The sequence below is a fragment of the Chiloscyllium punctatum genome, chromosome 36 (assembly GCF_047496795.1).
Source record: "Chiloscyllium punctatum isolate Juve2018m chromosome 36, sChiPun1.3, whole genome shotgun sequence".
In the NCBI taxonomy this organism is placed as follows: Eukaryota; Metazoa; Chordata; class Chondrichthyes; order Orectolobiformes; family Hemiscylliidae; genus Chiloscyllium; species Chiloscyllium punctatum.
In genome coordinates this window covers 27528863-27549859 of record NC_092774.1, presented here as the reverse complement: position 1 = coordinate 27549859, position 20997 = coordinate 27528863, and the positions used below count along the sequence as shown (strand labels likewise).

At 44.3% G+C, this 20997-nt stretch overlaps 1 protein-coding gene and 2 long non-coding RNA genes across 4 annotated transcripts in view; 1 reads left to right on the top strand and 2 right to left on the bottom strand.

Annotated features, from left to right (window-relative positions):
• Positions 1 to 15784, bottom strand: part of LOC140460292 (uncharacterized) — a 36432-nt gene extending 20648 nt beyond the window's left edge. The window contains exon 1 of the long non-coding RNA XR_011953964.1: positions 15675 to 15784. This is a non-coding gene — a long non-coding RNA (uncharacterized lncRNA). The remainder of the gene's footprint in view (positions 1 to 15674) is intronic.
• LOC140460300 (uncharacterized) overlaps positions 1 to 20997 on the bottom strand; it is a 749266-nt gene that overhangs the window by 265884 nt on the left and 462385 nt on the right. The window lies entirely within an intron of this gene.
• Positions 1 to 20997, top strand: part of LOC140460293 (uncharacterized) — a 42714-nt gene that overhangs the window by 12058 nt on the left and 9659 nt on the right. The gene's annotated exons all lie outside the window — the stretch shown is intronic.

Genomic DNA, 20997 nt, shown 5'->3' with positions numbered 1-20997 from the left:
CATTTTATTTGTGAAGCATTTTAAGAGGTAGCTCAGCACCACTTTTTCAAGGTCAGTTTGGGAAGAGTTGTTGGCACAGCCAATGATATTCACATCTCATGAAATAATAAGCAAAGAGCCCAGGCTGTTGGAGGCTGTTAGCATGGATCGAGGATTGGCTAACTAATGACACAGTTGTGATAAGGGGCATGTTCAAGATGGCAGCTTGTAACTGGTGGTGTACCACAGGGATCAGCGCTGGGGCCAACATTATTTACAATATATGTATGAATTACTTGGATAAGTAAAGTGAATGTACTATTGCCAAATTTGCAGAAGAGACGGTTGATGGGGAAGGCAGGTGGTGAGGATGACATTAGATATCTGGAGAGGGATGTTGACAGGTTAAGCAAATGAGCGAAAGCTTGGCATATGGGGAAATGAGGTTATGCAGTTTGTCAGGAGGTGAAGAACTGAATATTAAATGGAGAAAGCTGCAGAATAGAGGGATTTGGAAGTTCGCATCCACGAATCACTTCATCCAGGTTCAATGAGTAATAGGGAAGGCAAATTGGAGGTTGGCCTTTTCAGTCGAGTATAAAAGTAGGGAGGTTATAGTGAACCAATGTCAGCCACCAGTCAGTCCACAACTGAATACTGTGAACAGTTTAGTGCCCTTTACCTAAGGAAAGATATCTTGGCATTGGAGGCAGTCCAGAGAAGGTTGACCGTGATGATATCAGGTATGGAAAGAATGTCTTATGAGGAGAAGTGAATAGGTTGGGTCTGTGCTTATTAGAACTTAGAATTACAGGTAACCTTATTGTCATGTACAAGATTCTGAGGACACTTGACAGGCTAGATGTGGAAAAGTGCATGAGTTGAGGACCAGAGGGAAAAACTTCCAAATAAGGGATTGCATGTTTAGGACAGATAGGAATTTCTCCTGAAGGTAGTCAATCTGTGGAACTTGTTAGTACAGAGGGCTGTTGAGCCTGGGTGCATTCAAGGCTGAGATAGTTTTTTTTAAATCAGTAAGCAAATTGAGGATTATGGGACAATGGCAGGAAAGTGGAGTTGATGTTTACCAGAATAATCGTGATCTGAATAAATGGCAGAGTTGACTCAATGGGCTGAATTGAATAGTAAATGATAAAGGGGAAAAGGATACAACTGGCAATTATGGGCCACTCAGTGTTGGGAAACCTAGAGATTGGAGGAAGTTGGTGGCATTTTGGCCTTGTTACTGGATTTAATATCTGGAGTTTCAAATTGATGCTGCTATGGCCCCGATACTACATGCCCGCCTCGATATTCAGGATGCAATCCTTGTCATCCTGAAGCCATACCACTGTGAGGAGTCTCAGATCATAATTATTCTCTTCAACCTGTGCATCAGATTCATTCACTTTTGTTACGATGCAGCACATATTTAGATACTGACCTTTTAGTTTTATTTTTTGTGATCTTTAGAATTTAGCTTTGATTGCTGTTACATTTATTCTCCTTGTCCCTTTCTATCATTCTCTGACGTTCAGTTTCCACATCACTACATTGTTCACCTTGATTTGGATTGGCCATGCTAAATTTCCCATTGTGTCCAAGAATGTGCAGGGTAGGTCAGTTAGCCATGGGAAGTGCAGGGTTATAGTTTCATAGAAATAGAAGCACTAAGATATGCTCCTCCTACCTGCATTATCTCGATGACCTTTAATTCCCCTATCCTGCAAAAACCACCCAACTGTGTCTTGAATATACTTAATGATGCTGACTGTACTGCTTCCTTGGGCAGAGAATTCCATCGATTCACTACTGTTCGGGAAAAGCAGTTCCTCCACATCTTTGTCCTAAATCTCCCCTTAATCTTGAGGCCTAGTCTCAGCCACCAGCAGAAATAACCTGATAGGGTGAATAGGGGTGGGTCTGTGTGACATGTTCTTCAGAGTGGTCAGTGTGGACTTGATGGGCTGAATGGCCTGCTTTCACACTGTAGGGATTCTATGATTTACCGCACTTGTGCTTGCCCCGGATCACAACAGCCAGAACCTTCTGTAGATTGAAAGACAAATCCCACCCTGTCCTCTAGTATGTGTTATCTAACTGCTTGATCGTTTCTAGTAAATACAGCCCACACCTCCTGCTGCCAGTAACCTTTACAATGCTGATGAAACAATGCAATACCTGCAGTGCTGAAAATGGTAAGGCTTCTAACGATACCAGTTACTGATTTACCGCTTCTTCTGATGCACAGCATTGGAAATACAATGTTGGACGCTCAAAGAAATGAGAAGTTTAAAACAAAAACCCATTAATCACTTCACTCGGCTTCCCACTCAGCACACATAACCTACCACCGTTAACATTAAAGCACTTCAATCCCACAGTGCAATAAATTCCCACTTTCCATCAAAATCACAGATGTACTCACTCACCCAGTTGTTGTCTCACAAATGAAAGATTTCATTGCAACTTCTACTCCCAGTAAGGGCAAAACATCTTTGAAAGCTGCTCTGAAAGTCCAGTCTTAAAAATTATGTTCTGCTTTCACTGAAGATGATTAGAGTCATACAGCGTGGAAACAGACCCTTTGGTCCAACTCGTCTACGCCAACCAGATTTTCTAAATTAATCTAATCCCATTTGCCAGCACTTGGCAAATGGGACTAGATTATCTCTCTAAGCCCTTCCCATTTATGAAACCATCCAGATGCCTTTAAAATGATGTAATTGCACCAGCCTCCACTATTTCCTCTGGCAGCTCATTCCATACACGCACCATTCTCTGTGTTAAAATGTTGCCCTTCAGGTCTCTTTTTAAATCTTTCTGCTTTCACCATAAACTATACCCTCTTGTTTTGGACTCCACTACATTGGTGGAAAAGATCTTGTCTATTTACCCTACTATGCAACTTCTCTTAGGTCACCCCTCAGCCTCCGATGGCCCAGGAAAAATATCACCAACCTATTCAGCCTCTCCCTACAGCTCAAATCCTCCAACTCTGACAAAGGCCTTGTAAATCTTTTCCAAACACTTTCAACTTTCACAACCCCTTTCCTATAGCAGGGAGACCAGAACTGAATGCAGTATTCCAAAAGTGGCCTAACGAATGTCCTGTACAGCAAACCCCTATACTCAGTGCTCTGACCAATAAAGGAGAGCATACCAAATGCCTTCTTCACTATCCTGTCTACCTGCAACTCCACTTTCAAGGTCACTCTAGGGTCTCTTTGTTCGGGAACACTATCAAGGACCTTACCATTAAGTGTAAGCATCCCATCCTGATTTACCTTTCCAAAATGTAACACCTCATATTTATCTAAATTATATTCCATCTGCCACTACCTGGTTCATCAGCCCATCCAATCAATTCTAATTTATATTGAACTTTCTTTCCTCTCTCATTCCCAAAAAGCTGAAAATCCCCACCTCTCACATTCTCCCTCCATTCTCACTTTGTTGAACCTAACCCCTGCTGTACCACATCCTGCAGGGTCTGGGTTCGTGCTGATTAACAGGCCCACACTCAGGAGGGATCAAATTGAAACATACTGAATGACCTGGACAGAAAAGATGTTAAGAAGATGTTTCCATTGAATGGATAGACTTGAACTTGAAGGCTTTGCCTTAGAGTAAAGAGAAGACCTTCTGGAACGGAAATCAGGAGAAACATCTTCAGCCAGAGAGCGGTAAATCTGTGGAATTCACTGCTTCAGAAGGCTGTGGAGGCTGGTTCACTGAGTATATTTAAGACTGAAATAGATAGGTTCTTGAGTATCAAGGGGATCAATGGTTATGGAAAGAAACCAGGAGAATGGGGTTAAGAAACTTATCAGCCATGATTGAATGGAGGAGACCTGATGGGCTGAAGGCCTAATTTCTGCTACTATGTCTTATGGGTCTCTTGCTTTACTGGACACAGTGTGAGAATTGGGAGCAGGAGTAGGCCATTTGGTCTTTCAAGACTGCACCAACATTGAACAGAGCACAACTGGATATAAATATGCCTCCATCTAGGTGGAGAGGCTGGGACATATTTCACTGGAGCATAGGGGTTTAGAGGAGATCTTACAGAGCTTTATAAAATCCTGAGGGGTACAGATGAGATAAATGGCAGGTCCTTTCCCTCAGGTGGGGGTTTCAAGATTAGGGAGCAAATTTTGAAGGTAAGAGGAAAAATATTTTTAAAAGACATGAGGTGCTCCTTTGTTTTGAAACAGAGTGGTTTGTGTGTGGAACCAATGTCAAGAGGGAAGTGGTGGATGCAGATACAGTTACAAAATTTCAAAGACATTTGGAAAACTACATGAATAGGAAAGGTTCGGAGGCATATGAGCCAAACACAGGCTGGTGAGACTAGTTTGGTTTCTAAACATAGTCAGCATGGACTAGTTGGACTGAAGGGTCTGTTTCTGTGCTGTACGACTCTGTAACTCGGTTCTATACTGGTTTTAAAACCATTTTCTTGCCTTTCCCCATAACCATCCACTTCTTTCTTGTTCAAAAATCAGATGAACTCAGCATTGAATATATTTAATGACCCCCAAACTACAGGAAGAGATCCCCACTTCTGAACTCAATTCCTCTTGCTATAACATCCCACTTGCCTTGCTCATTGCTGCATCTGTCTGACAACTGGCATTGACTGGTGTAGGACACTGAGGACCCTTTGTACATCCACACATCATTCCTGACGAAGGGCTCGTGCCCGAAATGTCACTCTCCTGCTCCTCAGATGCTGCCTGACCTGCTGTGTTTTTCCAGCGCCACACTTTTTGACTCTGATCTCTAGCATCTGCAGTCCTCACTATCTTTACATCCCAATATATTCCCATTTAAACCATGTGCTTCCTTTCTGCCTTTATTTTCCACAGCAAGGACTATAACTTCACATTGTGGTACTGCATTTGCCACGTGTTTGCCAACCGAAGCACAGTCCTGGACCAACTTTTCCAGAGTCTGTCCCCTCCCTGGATTCACTCCGTTTCCCTTCTGTTACTGACGACTGACATTGACTGGTGTAGAAGGACGCTGAGGACCCTTTGTACATCCGCACATCATTCCTGAGGAAGGGCTCGTGCCCGAAACGTCACTCTCCTGCTCCTCCGAACCCCAGAATGAAAAAAGAGGGTAAGAAAAGAGAGTGCCGTACTCATAGATGTAGGACAGAGGAAAGAAGTTTCAGTCTGGGGTGAAACTCAATCTTCATTCAGAGAAAGGAACAGCAGCAACTTCATAAACTAATGATCAAATTTCCACATTTCAGACAACGGTGGGGAGTCTCTGATTGTCAGGAGGACCAAGCCTCCAGGGCTCCCCATTGGTCCAATCAAAGTTGCGTGCCGTTTCCTCGAACACCAAGGTGTATATGCAGATTTTTGTTGACACCGAGGAACATGCGCAATAGACTCTCTGTGGTTGACGGTGGTGATGACAGATTTGGGATCCAAATGACCTCAGGAGAAAAAAGGCTGGAGTGACATTTTTTTTCCTTTTGCATTTTGTCTGGATACTCAACTTTTGTTGATCTTTTTCCCGTGTAGAGGACTCTCATACCGGAGGGCATACGTTTCGGGTGAGAGAGGAAAGATTTAAAAGGGTCCTAACGATTTAGAAAAAGAATGTGAAAGTTAATTCCCCTCAAAAATTGCCCTCTTTTATGGCCTGAACAAAATATATTGTTCACAGACTATTAATCACTGAGTAGGATGGATGTTGTGAAACTTGGAAGGCTTCAGAAACGATTTGTAAGGATGTTGCGCGGGTTGGAAGGTTTGAGCTTCAAGAATAGTCTGACCATAATTCAGTTACATTTAGTTTAGTGATGGAAAGGGAGAGGTACATGCCACAGGGCAAGAGTTATCGATGGGGAAGGGCAATTATAATGCCACTAGGCAAGACTTAGGGGGCATGGAATGGAATAGCAAAATGTAGGGGATGGGGACAATCGAACTGTGGAGCTGGTTTAAGGAACAAATATTGCGTGTCTTTGATAGGTATGTCCCTATAGAGTGGTGGACAGTGTGGAAGAATGTTGCAGGTTGCAGGAGGACTTGGATAAACTGCAGAATTGGGCTGAGAGGTGGTAAATGGAGTTCAATGCAGATAAATGTGAGGTGATTCACTTTGGGAAGAATCAAACAGGAAGGCAGAATTCCAGATCAATGGAAAGATTCTTGGTACTGTGGATGTGCAGAGGGATCTTTGTGTCCACATTCATAGATTCCTGAAAGTTACCACCCAGGTTGATAGTGCTGTTAAGAAGGCATACGGTGTGTGAGGTTTTATTGATACAGCGATTGAGTTCTGGAGCCGTGATGTCATGCTGCAACTATACAAAATGCTAGTGCAGCCTCACTTGGAATACTGTGTATAGTTCTGGTCACTCCATTACAGGAAAGACGTGGAAGCATCGGAAAAGGTGCAGAGGAGATATACCAGATTTTGTCTGGTCTGGAGCGAGGCCTTATGCAAAAAGGCTGAGAGACTTGGGTCTTCTCATTGGAGAGAAGGCGGCTAAGAGGGGATTTAATAGAGACATACAACATGATTGGAGGATTAGATAGGGTGAACAGTGAGAGTCTTTTTCCTAGGATGATGATGTTGGCTTGTACGAGGAGGCGTACCTGTAAATTCAGGGGTGATAGATTTAAGACAGATGTCAGAGGAAGATTCTTTACGCAGAGTGATAAGGGCCTGGAATGCCCTGCCTGTCAATTGTAGTTAACTCAGCCACATTAGGGACATTTAAACATTCCTTGGATAAGCACATGGATGATGATAGGATAGTGTAGGGGGATGGGCTTAGATTAGTTCATAGGTCGGCGCAACATCGAGGGCCGAAGGGCCTTTTCTGCGCTGTATTGTTCTATGCATGACTTAGTATATGTGGATTGGAAAAGTAGATTCCAAGGCAAGAGCGTAATTGATATGTGGAACTTGTTCAAGGAGCAACTATTGAGTGTCCTTGATAAGTACGTACCTATCAGGCAGGGAGGAAAGGGTCGTGTGAGGGAGCCGTGGTTTAATAAGGAATTGGAATCCCTTGTTAAATGGAAGAGGGCGGCCTTTGTAAAGATGAGGCGTGAAGGTTCAATAGGGGCGATTGACTGTTATAAGGTAGCCCGGAAGGACCTGAAGAGAGAGCTAAGAGCAGTAAGGAGGGGACATGAAAGGTCCTTATTTGGTAGGATTAGGGAAAACCCTAAGGCTTTCTATAGGTATGTTTGGAATAAAAGAATGACTAGGGTAGGAGTCGGTCCAATCAAGGATAGTAATGGGAAGTTGCGTGTGGAGGCTGAAGAGATTGGGGAGGCACTGAATGAATACTTTTCGTCAGTATTCACTCAGGAACAGGACATTGTTGTCGATATGAATACTGAGGCACGAATAAGTAGAATGGATGGCTTTGAGATATGTAGAGAAGAGGTGTTGGAAATTCTGGCAAGGGTGAAAATAGATAAGACCCCTGGGCCTGATGGCATTTATCCTAGGATTCTCTGGGAAGCAAGGGAGGAGATTGCAGAGCCATTGGCCTTGATTTTTGTGTCCTCTTTGTCTACAGGAGTAGTGCCAGAGGACTGGAGGCTAGCAAACATGGTTCCCTTGTTCAAGAAGGGGAGTAGGGATAATCCTAGTAACTATAGGCCAGTGAGTCTCACTTCTGTTGTGGGCAAAGTCTTAGAGAGAATTGTAAGGGATAGGATTTATGCACATCTGGATAAGAATAATGTGATCAAGGATAGTCAGCATGGTTTTGTGAAGGGCAGGTCGTGCCTCACAAACCTTATTGAATTCTTTGAGAAGGTGACTAAGGAGGTAGATGAGGGGAAAGCGGTAGATGTGGTATATATGGATTTTAGTAAGGCGTTTGATAAGGTCCCCTATGGTAGGCTACTGCAGAAAATACAGAGATATGGCATTGAGGGTGAGTTGGAGGTTTGGATTAGGAATTGGCTGGCTGGAAGAAGACAGAGGGTAGTAGTTGATGGCAAAGGTTCATCTTGGAGTGCCGTCACTAGCGGTGTTCCGCAAGGATCTGTTTTGGGACCATTGCTGTTTGTCATTTTTATAAATGACCTGGAGGAAGGGTTAGAAGGTTGGGTGAGCAAGTTTGCGGATGATACGAAAGTCGGAGGAGTTGTAGACAGTGAGGAAGGATGTGGCAGGCTACAGCGGGATATAGAGAAGCTGCAGAGCTGGGCAGAAAGGTGGCAAATGGAGTTCAATGTAGCTAAGTGTGAGGTGATTCACTTTGGTAAGAGTAACAAAAAGATGGGGTACTGGGCTAATGGTTGGATACTTGGTAGTGTGGAAGAACAGAGGGATCTTGGTGTCCATGTACACAGATCTCCTGAAAGTTGCCACCCAGGTAAATAGTGCAGTGAAGAAGGCATATGGCGTACTGGCTTTTATTGGTAGAGGAATTGAGTTCCGGAGTCCTGAGGTCATGCTGCAGTTGTATAAGACTCTGGTGCGGCCGCATCTGGAATATTGTGTGCAGTTTTGGTCGCCATACTATAGGAAGGATGTGGAGGCACTGGAACGGGTGCAGAGGAAGTTTACCAGAATGTTGCCTGGTATGGTAGGAAGATCCTATGAGGAAAGGCTGAGGCACTTGGGGTTGTTTTCATTGGAGAAAAGAAGGTATAGGGGTGACATGATAGAGGTGTACAAGATGATTAGGGGGATAGATAGGGTTGACAGTGAGAACCTTTTTCCACGTATGGAGTCAGCTATTACAAGGGGGCATAGCTTTAAATTAAGGGGGGGTAGATATAGGACTGATGTTAGGGGTAGGTTCTTCACTCAGCGAGTCGTAAGTTCATGGAATGCCCTGCCAGTAGCAGTAGTGGACTCTCCCTCTTTATGGGTATTTAAGCGGGCATTGGATAGGTATATGGAGGATAGTGGGTTAGTGTAGGTTAGGTGGGCTTTGATCGGCGCAACATCGAGGGCCGAAGGGCCTGTACTGCGCTGTATTCTTCTATGTTCTATGTTCTATATTCTACTCCCCCTGCGATGGCACGTGAACTCGCTGGTGCCTCTGCAGGTGGGAGGAGCAGGTGAATCCCTTTCCACACTGAGAGCAGGTTAACAGCCTCTCCCTGGTGTGAACCAGCTGGTGGGTCCGCAGGCCAGAAGAATCAATGAATCCCTTCCCGCACATGGAGCAGGTGAACGGCCTCTCCCCTGTGTGTACCCGCTGGTGGGTCAGCAGGATGGAAGACTTGATAAATCCCTTCCCACACTGTGAGCAGGTGAACAGCCTCTCCCCGGTGTGTACCCGCTGATGGATCAACAGTCCAGATGACTGAGCAAACCCCTTCCCACACACAGGGCACATGAATGGCTTCTCTCCCGTGTGGACCCGCTGGTGCGTCTGCAGGTTGCCCATCCGACTGAATCCCTTCCCGCACATGGAGCAGGTGAATGGCCTCTCCCCAGTGTGAACACGCTGGTGTCTCACGAGGTGGGATGCTTCAGTGAATCTCTGCCCACACTGAGAGCAGGTGAACGGCCTCTCGCCAGTCTCCACATTTCCACGGTTTTCCCATGGGGGAGGCTTTACTTTGTTGCCCAGGGCTTGAAATTACAAACAGAACGGGTACACAGTTTCTCCCCTCCGTGAGGAGTGAGATTTTGATTCCCCAAGCTGAGGAAATGGTGTGAAGCACTTTTCACAGTCAGCGCACTGAATCTCCCTCACTCAGTTGTCTCAGTATTCTTCCTGCCACACCAGTGTCCTCTAAAAACCCCTCAGCAGACAAAAGCAAACATTTCTTCTTGATTCGAATCCCAATGAATCAAGTGGCTCTGTCAGAAGTCGATGTATCAATTGCTTTCAAATTTCTTTCCATGTGACGTACAGTGAAAAAAAATTACAAAATAAGTGATCACGGTCAGTACTGTTAAATGAACACAACATAGGTGGCAGTTCCTGTAGATTGCTAGATGCCTGCTGATCACATATTATCCAGGACACAGAAACCTGAAAACCCTCATGCAGCCAGATAGGCTTAAGTGTGTATGGAGGAAAACTTCATTTAGTGACAATAACATGGATTAAACTGCCTACAAAGGTGCTGGAAATGGAGCTGAATCAAGGACATGATAATGAAATATCAAGACTGTTTAAGAAAGCCAGTAAAGTTGCTGAATGACTTTCTGCTATCCTAACAAATTTTTAAAATGACAAGAAATAAAGGACGTAACTCCATTACTACATTAGAAGGTGAAGAATAATTTTATATCAATGTGCCAATCCCTCAAATGCTGCTCAGTTCCATGAGAAACTACCCTTTTAATTGCGAACATAGAGTCATGGAAACAGACCTTTTGGTCCACCTTGTCCATGCCAACCAGATATTCCAACCCAGTCTGGTCCCACCTACCAGCACCCGGCCCAAAATGCATTTTAAATGTTGCAATTGTACTCGCCTCCACCACTTTCTCTAGCAGCTCATTCCATACATGTTCCACCCTCTGCGTAAAAAAAGGTGCCCCTTAGGTCTCTTTTATATCTTGCCCCTCTCTCCTTAAACCTATGCCCTCTAGTTCTGGACTCCCCCACCCCAGGGAAAAGACTTTGTCCATTTATCCTATCCATGCCACTCATGATTTGATAAACCTCGATAGGGTCACCCCTTAGCCTCCAATGCTCCAGGGAAAACAGCCCCAGCCTATTCAACCTCTCCTTATAGCTCAAATCCACCAACCCTGGCAACATCCTTGTAAATCTTTTCTACCCCTTTCATGTTCCACAACATCTTTCCGATAGGAAGACCAGAATCGCACGCAGCATTCCAACAGTGGCTGCAACATGACCTTGCACATCCTGTACTCAATACTCTGACTAATAAAGGAAAGCATACTAAATGCCTTCTTCACTATCCGATCTACCTGCAACCTGAGTAAAACAAAAATATCACCTCATTGTGCTCCTAAGTGGTCTGCCATTACTTTTAAATTCTGGTCCCTGGTTCTAAAATCCCAAAACAGGAAACCTCTTATCTGAACCCACCCTGTGAACTCCTTTAAATATTTTGTGGGTTTCATTGAGACCAAAGACTGTGAGGACAGCCCTGCCAGCCTGAGAACAAGTCTGGTGAACTTTCATCACATTTCTCTGTACGAACCAAGACTGCACGTGGTATTCAGGTGCAGTGCAACCAAGCTACAATACAATTGATGCAAGACTCCATTACCTCTCCACTCAAATCCTCTTGTGGTAAATACCAAAATACCATTAGCCTTTCTAATAGATTGATATACCTGCATATTAACCCTCCGTGCCTATCAACAAGGAAACCTTTGATGCCTTTGTATACCTACACTTTTCAGCCTCTTCCAAAGTGGATAATCCCACATCTGCCACATTATAGTCCATGTTTTCAATTGATTTCATTGCTCACCATCACAAGTGTGATTCAGTGCCATTATTGACTAAGCTGACTAACTCAGTGTCAGGGAGCAAAGTAGCAAGAGGGCAAACCCACATGACTTTGCTCTCATAAGTCTACCTGTCACAGAGGCACCCATCCACGTCTGAGATGAGTCAGATAGATTTCAAATAGATGCATCAACTCAAAACAAGGTATCATGATGACTTGATGAGCATCAGCAGCAATACTGGACTGAATTATCATCTAAGATAAAGCTGCTGATTTGATTGTCACCCCATCCACCATCTTCAACATCCACTCTCTCTGCCGTTGATGCTCATTTATAGGAACATTTATTACCCTACAAGATTCAAAGCAGAAATTCACCATGGCACCTCAGCGAAAACCTTCCAAACCCACGAACACTTCCACCTGGAAGGACAAGGGCAGCAGGTGCATAGGAATACCATCACATGCAAGTTCCCCTCCAATCCCCATACCATTCTGACTTAAAAATTTAGCACTGGGTCAAATTCTGTAACTCCCTCAATAATGGCATTGTGGGTCTACAGACAACACGGAAATACCAATACTGTGTTGCGGTCCTTCGAGACAGTCAAAATGCATTCTTGAAGGTAGTTTGAGTTTGCATATGCCTATAGTCAGGACTGTCCAGCAAGACTTCAACAGTCCTGATAGTAACCATAAAATAGAGAGGGGACCCAGCTTGGAAAAATGTTGGTATTGACTGGAAGAAGTCAGCTTGGAGTCTTAACGTGTAGATGCCCTGGTGTGGAGGCCAAGGAGGAGCTTACAAAAGCTGTCTGAAAGTGTGATTTGCAGGAGGCTCTGATGGAGCCTACAGGCACACACAATCAAAATGGAGAAGGAAACAGGTTCAGAACTCAGTTAGATACAACTGCTTAGGATACAACAGCCACTCAGGAGTGAGGAGGAAGAAAGAATTCATGATTGGAGGCCTGACCCGGACAGAGGAAGAAAGAGGTTCATGACTTTTTTGTTAAAATATTCATTCAAGGGACAAGTGTGTCACTGGCTGGACCATTTATTATCCATCCCTACCTGCCCAGAGGTCATTTAAGAATCAACGACACCATTAGTGGTCTGGAGTCACATGTAGGCCAGGTAAGAATGGCAGATTTCCTTCCCAAAAAGACATTAGCGAACCAGACAGGTTTTTTTAAGCAAAGAATCCTTTTCTAGGGTGCAAACTGTACACATGCCAAACTGAAGGAATACACAAGGAAAATATCTTTGAGAGGGACAAGAGAGCATCTGAGCACCTTTCGATAGTCTGCTCCATCCCTGGAATCACTCTAGTTGCTACAAGTGAAAATTGCTTTCACCCCCCCACTTCCCCTTCTCTCTCCCTCCCAGGGTGAGGAATGGAAAGGGAGACACAATGCTTTGCTCCCAGATGTTGGCCAGGGGGAGGGAATTTCATTAAACTGACAGGACTATTGTGTATTGTGACACAATAGCCCTTATGAAGGTTTATAAACTCACAAGGGGCATTGATAGGATAAATAAGCAAGGTGTTTTCTCCAGGATGGGGATGTTCACACCCCTAACCTATGCCCCTGGTTGATTTAAAAGGGATCTAAAGGGCAACCTTTTCACACAGACAGTGAGCTGCCAGAGGACGCGACCAAGAAAATACATTTAAAAAGGCATCTGGATGGGTATGCGAATATGAAGGGTTTGGAGAGAGATGGGCTAAATGATGACAAATGGAAGTAGACTTCCCAAAAGACATCTTGTCAGCATGGAATGTGTTGGATTGAAAACTCTATTTCCATCCTGTCTATCTCTTTGTCTACTTGATAACATATGCGTTATTTCCATTGATGTAAATAGAGTCATAGAGATGTACAGCATGTAAACAGACCCTTCGGTCTAACCCGTCCATGCCGACCAGATATCCCAACCCAATTTAGTCCCACCTGCCAACATGCAGCCCATATCCCTCCAAACCCTTCCTATTCACACACCCATCCAAATGCCCCTTAAATGTTGCAATTGTACCAGCCTCCACCACTTCCTCTGGCAGCTCATTCCATACACGTACCACTGTGTGTGCAAAAGTTGCCCCCTAGGTCTGTTTTATATCTTTCCCCTCTCACCCTAAACCTATGCCCTCTAGTTCTGGACTCCCCAACCCCAGGGAAAAGACTTTGTCTATTTATCCTATCCATGCCCCTCATAATTTTGTAAACCTCTAAGATTAGATTACTTACAGTGTGGAAACAGGCCCTTCGGCCCAACAAGTCCACACCGCCCCGCCGAAGCGCAACCCACCCCTTACCTAACACTACGGGCAATTTAGCATGGCCAATCCACCTGACCTGCACATCTTTGGACTGTGGGAGGAAACCGGAGCACCCAGAGGAAACCCATGCAGACACGGGGAGAACGTGCAAACTCCACACAGTCAGTCGCCTGAGGCGGGAATTGAACCCGGGTCTCTGGCGCTGTGAGGCAGCAGTGCTAACCACTGTGCCATCGTGCCGCCCACAAAGGTCACCCCTCAGCCTCTGACCCCAGGGAAAACAGCCCAACCCTGTTCAGCCTCTCCCTATAGCTCAAATCCTCCAACCCTGGCAACATCCTTATAAATCTTTTCTGAACCCTGTCAGGTTTCACAACATCTTTCTGATAGGAAGGAGACCAGAATTGCATGCAATATTCTAACAGTGGCCTCACCAATGTACAGCCGCAACATGACCTCCCAACACCTATACTCAATACTCTCACCAATAAAAGAAAGCATACCAAATGCCTTCTTCACTATCCTATCCACCTGCGACTCCACTTTCAAGGAGCGATGAACCTGCACTCCAAGGTCTCTTTGTTCAGCAACACACCCGAGGACCTTACCATTCAGTGTATAAGTCCTACTAAGATTTGCTTTCCCAAAATGCAGCACCTCGCATTTATCTGAATTAAACTCCATCTGCCACTTCTCAGCCTATTGGCCCTCTGGTCAAGATCCTGTTGTAATCTGAGGTAACCCTTTTTGCTATCCACTACACCTCCAATTTTGGTGTCATCTGCAAACTTACTAACTGTACCTCTTATGCTCGCATCCAAATCATTTATGTAAATGATAAAAAGTTGAGGACCCAGCACCAATCCTTGTGGCACTCCACTGGTCAAAGGCCTCTAAGTTTGAAAAACAACCCTCTGTCTTCTACCTTTGAGCCAGGTCTGTATCCAAATGGCTAGTTCTCCCTGTATTCCATGTGATCTAACCTTAGATCCTCCAATGGGGAACCTTATCAAACACCTTACTGAAGTCCATATAGATCACATCTACCGCTCTGCCCTCATCAATCCTCTTTGTTACTTCCTCAAAAAACTCAATCAAGTTTGTGAGACATGATTTCCCACGCACAAAGCAATATTGACTATCCCAAATCAGTCCTTGCCTTTCCAAATACATGTACATCCTGTCCCTCATGATTCCCTCCAACAACTTACCCACCATCGACGTCAGGCTCACTGGTCTATAGTTCCCTGGTTTGTCCTTACAACCCTTCTTAAACACGTTTGCCAACCTCCAGTCTTCCGGCACCTCACCTGTGACTATTGATGATATAAATACCTCAGCAAGAGGCACAGCAATCACTTCTCTCGCTTCCCACAGAGTTCTCGGGTACACCTGATCAGGTCCTGGAGTTTTATCCACCTTTACCCGTTTTGAGCTGGGCACTAATCGTTAGATGTAAGAGAGAGAGAATTCCTCAAGTCGGCCACTATAATAATCCTGGGAGTGTCCTATTTCTGGTGTACTTCCTAATGAAGAGACATTAAGTACGAGCAACTATTTATTTCTAATTTTATTTCATCCTTCTTGTTTTATTCCCTGCTACGATGACACTTTGTGTCTGAATGGTTGACAGGCTGGGAGATTGTGGGTTAGGCCTTGAGTTAGGTTTTATTGTCTCGGAATGTGTAAAAAGGGGGTCAAAGTTTAGCAGAAATCCAGTAGAGCTGAGAACAGACCGACATCTTACTCTGTGGGAAAAGGGAGATTCGAGGACAAAGAAATCAGGACCTGAACTCCGAGCTGACACTAGCCTATCGTGTGATCAATGCTTTGATGAGCAGTGCCAACCCACTGTCTTTACCGGAGCTTCCTATTTGACTACCCCCTCGATATTCAGGATCCAATCCTAGTCATCCTGAAGCCATGTCTCTGTAAGGAGTCTCAGATCATAATTATTCTCTTCAATGTGTGCAGTCAATTCATTCCCTTTTGCTACAGTGCAGCATATTGAGTGCTATACTCACAGATGTTGGACAGAGGAAAGATATTGCAATCTGGATTGAAGCTCAATCTTCATTGAGAGAGAGAGAGGAGGAGGAGCAGCAGCTTCAGACGCTCGTCGCCCAACTTCCGCATTCGGACAAAGGGTGATTCTGATTGGCAGCAGTACCAGCTTCTTCCGGTCCGTCCAGGGCTCCCCATTGGTTCATGAGAAGAAGGTCGCAGTCGTATCAGCGGACAACTTCGAGCATGCTCAGGTTGTTTTGCTGACACCAGCGCACATGCGCTGTGTTCACTGACACCGAGAAGCATGCGCAGTATGCTCTGTGGAGGCGCTCGTGGACCTGACAGATTCTCAGTGGCCAAATGCTAGCAGGAGGGAAAAAAAAGGCTGGAATCAGACTTTTATTTTTTCCCATTTGTATTTTGTCTGGCTGCTCAACTTTGTATGTCTTTTCTCCAGGGTAGAGGTAGTTTAAAACTAGAGGGTGGGGAAAGACTTAAAAGGAACCGAAGTGGTAACTTTTGCATGTCGAGGGTGGGTGCGTGTGTGGAATAACCGGTCAGAGGAAGTGGTGGAGGCTGGTACAATGACAACATTTAAAAGGCATCTGGATGGTACATGAATAGAAACGGCCGAGAGAGATATGGATCAAACGCTGCCAAATAGATCACTCGGTTAATTTAGGATATCTGGTCGACACGGACCGAAGGGTTTGTTTCAGTGCCCTCCAACTCTTTCTCCATAGTCGGAGTCAATTTCACAAGACTACAAATAGGCAATCCACCCATTAAAGCCTGTCCTCAAATGTGGCCTGACCGTGCATATTTGAATGCAGATTTCAGAAAGATGTCTGCAGCTTTTTAGAAAAATTGAACATGATTTCAGACTTTAATAATGTTTCTGAATAGATCATTTGAGGTATTCTCAATTTCTTGAGTACCCCCATCTCCCAGGGAGAGTCATCACCATCCATTTTCTCTCTCTCTCTCTCTCAGAAGGACTTGATACAGCTGCAACCTCCCTTTCCAGCTTCTCCAGTCCTGAGCACATCGGTTCCCAAATCTTCGCATCAGATACACACTGATGCCATCTGTCCTCCTGCCAACTGCACAGAATGGAGACAGTAATGGTAACTGCTTAATCATTTCTAGTGGTTAAGCAGAGACTGATAGCCAAGTTCGGTGCCCATGAGAATGGCCTTAACCAGGACTTTGGGTTCATGTCACACTACAGGTGACCCCAATAGACTATCCACACTCACACTAAGCACATATACTCTCTTACATTCTCACAGTCACGCAGACCCTCTCTCTCAGTCACACGCATAGGTACACCTCCCCCCACACTTCCCCATGCAAACACCCTCTTTATATTTATATTATATCTTATATTTCATGTGGGATGAAGTAGCATTTACAGAATTTACTTTTGCTGACATTTTATTTTGTTCAAAAAGTGCACAATCTGCAGCAGTTAATGCAGGCAGTCAGTCAATGTAATATTTTACAAATTCATACTTTGGAAATAAAACCAGTCTGACTCAAGGTTTGGGTACGCACAATGCATTGTCTGAGCTGACATGACTTTTTTGAAAATATATAAAACCTTAGGTTACATCAAGAATGTGACTTAAAAGAAGTTCTGGGTTTTACATATTAATGAACCAAAACCTGCAACCCATTCTAAAAATTGAAAGGCCTAACAGCAATCAAGGTTTGTTCAAAAGATACTTTCAGCTGCATGAAACTATGGTCTTGTGACATAAATTCTATGTGTTATGATCCTGGTCCACAGCTACCCAATGAAGGAGCAGCGCTCCGAAAGCTCGTGCTTCCGAATAAACCTGCAGAACGATAACCTAGTGTTATGTGATTTTTAGCTTTGTCCACCTCAGTCCAACACCAGCTTCTCCACATCATTTCTAGGGAATACAGCTCGCACGTGCCAGTAAACTTTACAATGCCCATAAAACAATGCAGTTACAACATAACACTGATACCTATAAGCTAAACCAACTAGGTTCTAATAACCCAGGAGTAGGATATCAGCTCTTCAAGAACCTCTCAGGCTACTCTGCTGTACTGTCACAAAGTGGCTTCCTTTATACAAAAGGTTTACAAAAACACCATGTTCTTAGTTAGATAGATAACCGTGAACGACAATAATTCGTAAGGAAGAGAAATTAATTGACAGGTCTGTGCGCACTTGATTGATCACTCCTACAGGCCCTGAGCCATTCATCAGGTGGGAAAAACAAATCCAGCCGAGTAAGGAGTCTGCTTGGTGAGATAAGTTTCTATCATAAAGAGGTACCAGACTGAGCTAATTGAAGAGTTCATAAGGTAACTGGGTCTGTAGATCATGAAGGAACAAAAATGGCCTTTGCAGTAATCGGTACTTCTTGTCAGATGTGGGAGTTTAAAGAGAGTTTAAGGATTACTGCGGATTATATCTGCCATAAATGCTGTTGGATGTGAATCTTATCAAATCGAATGGATCAGTTGGAGAGACAGTTAGAAGCAATGAGGAATTTGCAACAGCAACAATATGTGATGGGTGGCAGTTATAGGAAGGGGGGAAAGTCTCAGATACAGTCACATAGATGGGTTAACTCCAGGAAGAGTAAGAGAGGTAGGCCCTTAGTGCAGGAGTCTTTTGTGGATACACCCATTTCAAACAGGTATGCTGTTTTGGAAAATGTAGGGGGTGATGGATTCTCAGGGGAACGTAGTATGAACAGCCAAGTTTCTGGTATTGAGACTGGCTCTAATGCAACGAGGGGTACGTCAGCTTCTAAGAGATCAATTGTATTAGGGGATTCTGTAGTCCAAGGTACAGACAGACATTTCTGTGGCCAGCAGTGAAAAAGCAGAATGGTGTGTTGTTTCCCTGGTGCCAGGATCAAGGATGTCTCAGAGAGGGTGCAGAATGTTCTCACTGGGGAGAGGGGCCAGCAACAGGTCATTGTCCACATTGGAACCAACGATATAGGAAGGGAAAAGGTTGAGATTCTGAAGTGAGATTACAGAGAGTTAGGCAGAAATTTAAAAAGGAGGTCCTCCAGGGTAGTAATATCTGGATTACTCCCAGTGCTACGAGCTAGTGAGGGCAGAAATAGGAGGATAGAGCAGATGAAGGCATGGCTGAGGAGCTGGTGTATGGGAGAAGGATTCATATTTTTGGATCATTGGAATCTCTTTTGGGGTAGAAGTGACCTGTACAAGAAGGACGGATTGCACCTAAATTGGAAGGGGACACTAATATACTGGCAGGGAAATTTGCTAGAACTGCTTGGGAGGATTTAAACTAGTAAGGTTGGGGGGTGGGACCCAGGGAGATAGTGAGGAAAGAGATCGATCTGAGACTGGTACAGTTGAGAACAGAAGCAAGTCAAACAGTCAGGGCAGACAGGGACAAGGTAGGACTAATAAATTAAACTGCATTTATTTCAATGCAAGGGGCCTAACAGGGAAGGCAGATGAACTCAGGGCATGGTTAGGAACATGGGACTGGGATATCATAGCAATTACGGAAACATGGCTCAGGGATGTGCAGGACTGGCAGCTTAATGTTCCAGGATACAAATGCTACAGGAAGGATAGAAAGGGAGGCGATAGAGATGGGGGAGTGGCATTTTTGATAAGGGATATCATTACAGCTGTGCAGAGGGAGGATATTCCTAGAAATACATCCAGGGAAGTTACTTGGGTGGAACTGAGAAATAAGAGAGGGATGCTCACATTACTGGGATTGTATTATAGACCCCCCCCCCCCCAATAGTCAGAGGGAATTTGAGAAACAAACTTGTAAGGAGATCTCAGTTATCTGTAAGAATAATAGGGTAGTTATGGTAGGGGATTTTAACTTTCCAAACATCGATTGGGACTACCATAGTGTTAAAGGTTTAGATGGAAAGGAATTTGTCAAGCGTGTACAAGACAATTTTCTGATTCAGTATGTGGATGTACCTACTAGAGAAGATGGAAAACTTGACCTACTCTTGGGAATTAAGGTAGGGCAGGTGACTGAGGGGTCAGTGGGGGTAGCATTTTGGGGCCAGCGACCATAATTCTATTCGTTTTAAAATAGTGATGGAAAAGGATAGACCAGATCTAAAAGTTGAAGTTCGTAATTGGAGAAAGGCCAATTTTGACGGTATTAGGCAAGAACTTTCTAAAGCTGATTGGAGGCAGATGTTCGCAGGTAAAGGGACGGCTGGAAAATGGAAAGCCTTCAGAAATGAGATAACGAGAATCCAGAGAAAGTATATTCCTGTCAGGGTGAAAGAAAAGGCTGGGAATGCTGGATGACTAAAGAAATTGAGGGTTTGGTTAAGAAAAAGAAGGAAGCATATGTCAGGTATAGACAGGATAGATAGAGTGAATCCATAGAAGAGTGTAAAGGAAGTAGGAGTGTACTTAAGAGGGAAATCAGGAGGGCAAAAAGGGGACATGAGGTAGCTTTGGAAAATAGAATTAAGGAGAATCCAAAGGGTTTTTACAAATATGTTAAGGACAAAAGGGTAACGAGGGAGAGAATAGGGCCCATCAAAGATCAGCAAGGCAGCCTTTGTGTGGAGACACAGAAAATGGGGGAGATACTAAATGAATATTTTGCATCAGCATTTACTGTGGAAAAGAATATGGAAGATATAGACTGTAGGAAAATAGATGGTGACATCTTGCAAAGATTACAGAGGAGGAAGTGCTGGATGTCTTGAAACGGGTAAAGGTGGATAAATCCCCAGGACCTGATCAGGTGTATCCAATGACTCTGTGGGAAACTAGAGAAGTGATTGCTGCACCTCTTGCTGAGGTATTTGTATCATCGATAGTCACAGGTGAGGTGACGGAAGACTAGAGGTTGGCAAATGTGGTGCTACTGTTTAAGAAGGGCAGTAAAGACAAGCCAGGGAACTATAGACCGGTGAGCCTGACCTCGGTGGTGGGCAAGTTGTTGGAGGGAATCCTGAGGGATAGGGTGTACATGTATTTGGAAAGGCGAGGACTGATTATGGATAGTCAACATGCCTTTGTGCATGGGAAATCATGTCTCACAACTTTGATTGAGTTTTTTGAAGATGTAACAAAGAAGATTGATGAGGGCAGAGCAGTAGATGTGATCTATATGGACTTCAGTAAGGCGTTCGACAAGGTTCCCCATGGGAGACTGATTAGATCTCATGGAATACAGGGAGCACTAGCCATTTGGATACAGACCTGGCTCAATGGTAGAAGACAGAGGGTAGTACTGGAGGGTTGTTTTTCAGACTGGAGGTCTGTGACCAGTGGAGTACCACAAGGATCGGTGCTGGGTCCTCTACTTTTTGTCATTTACATAAA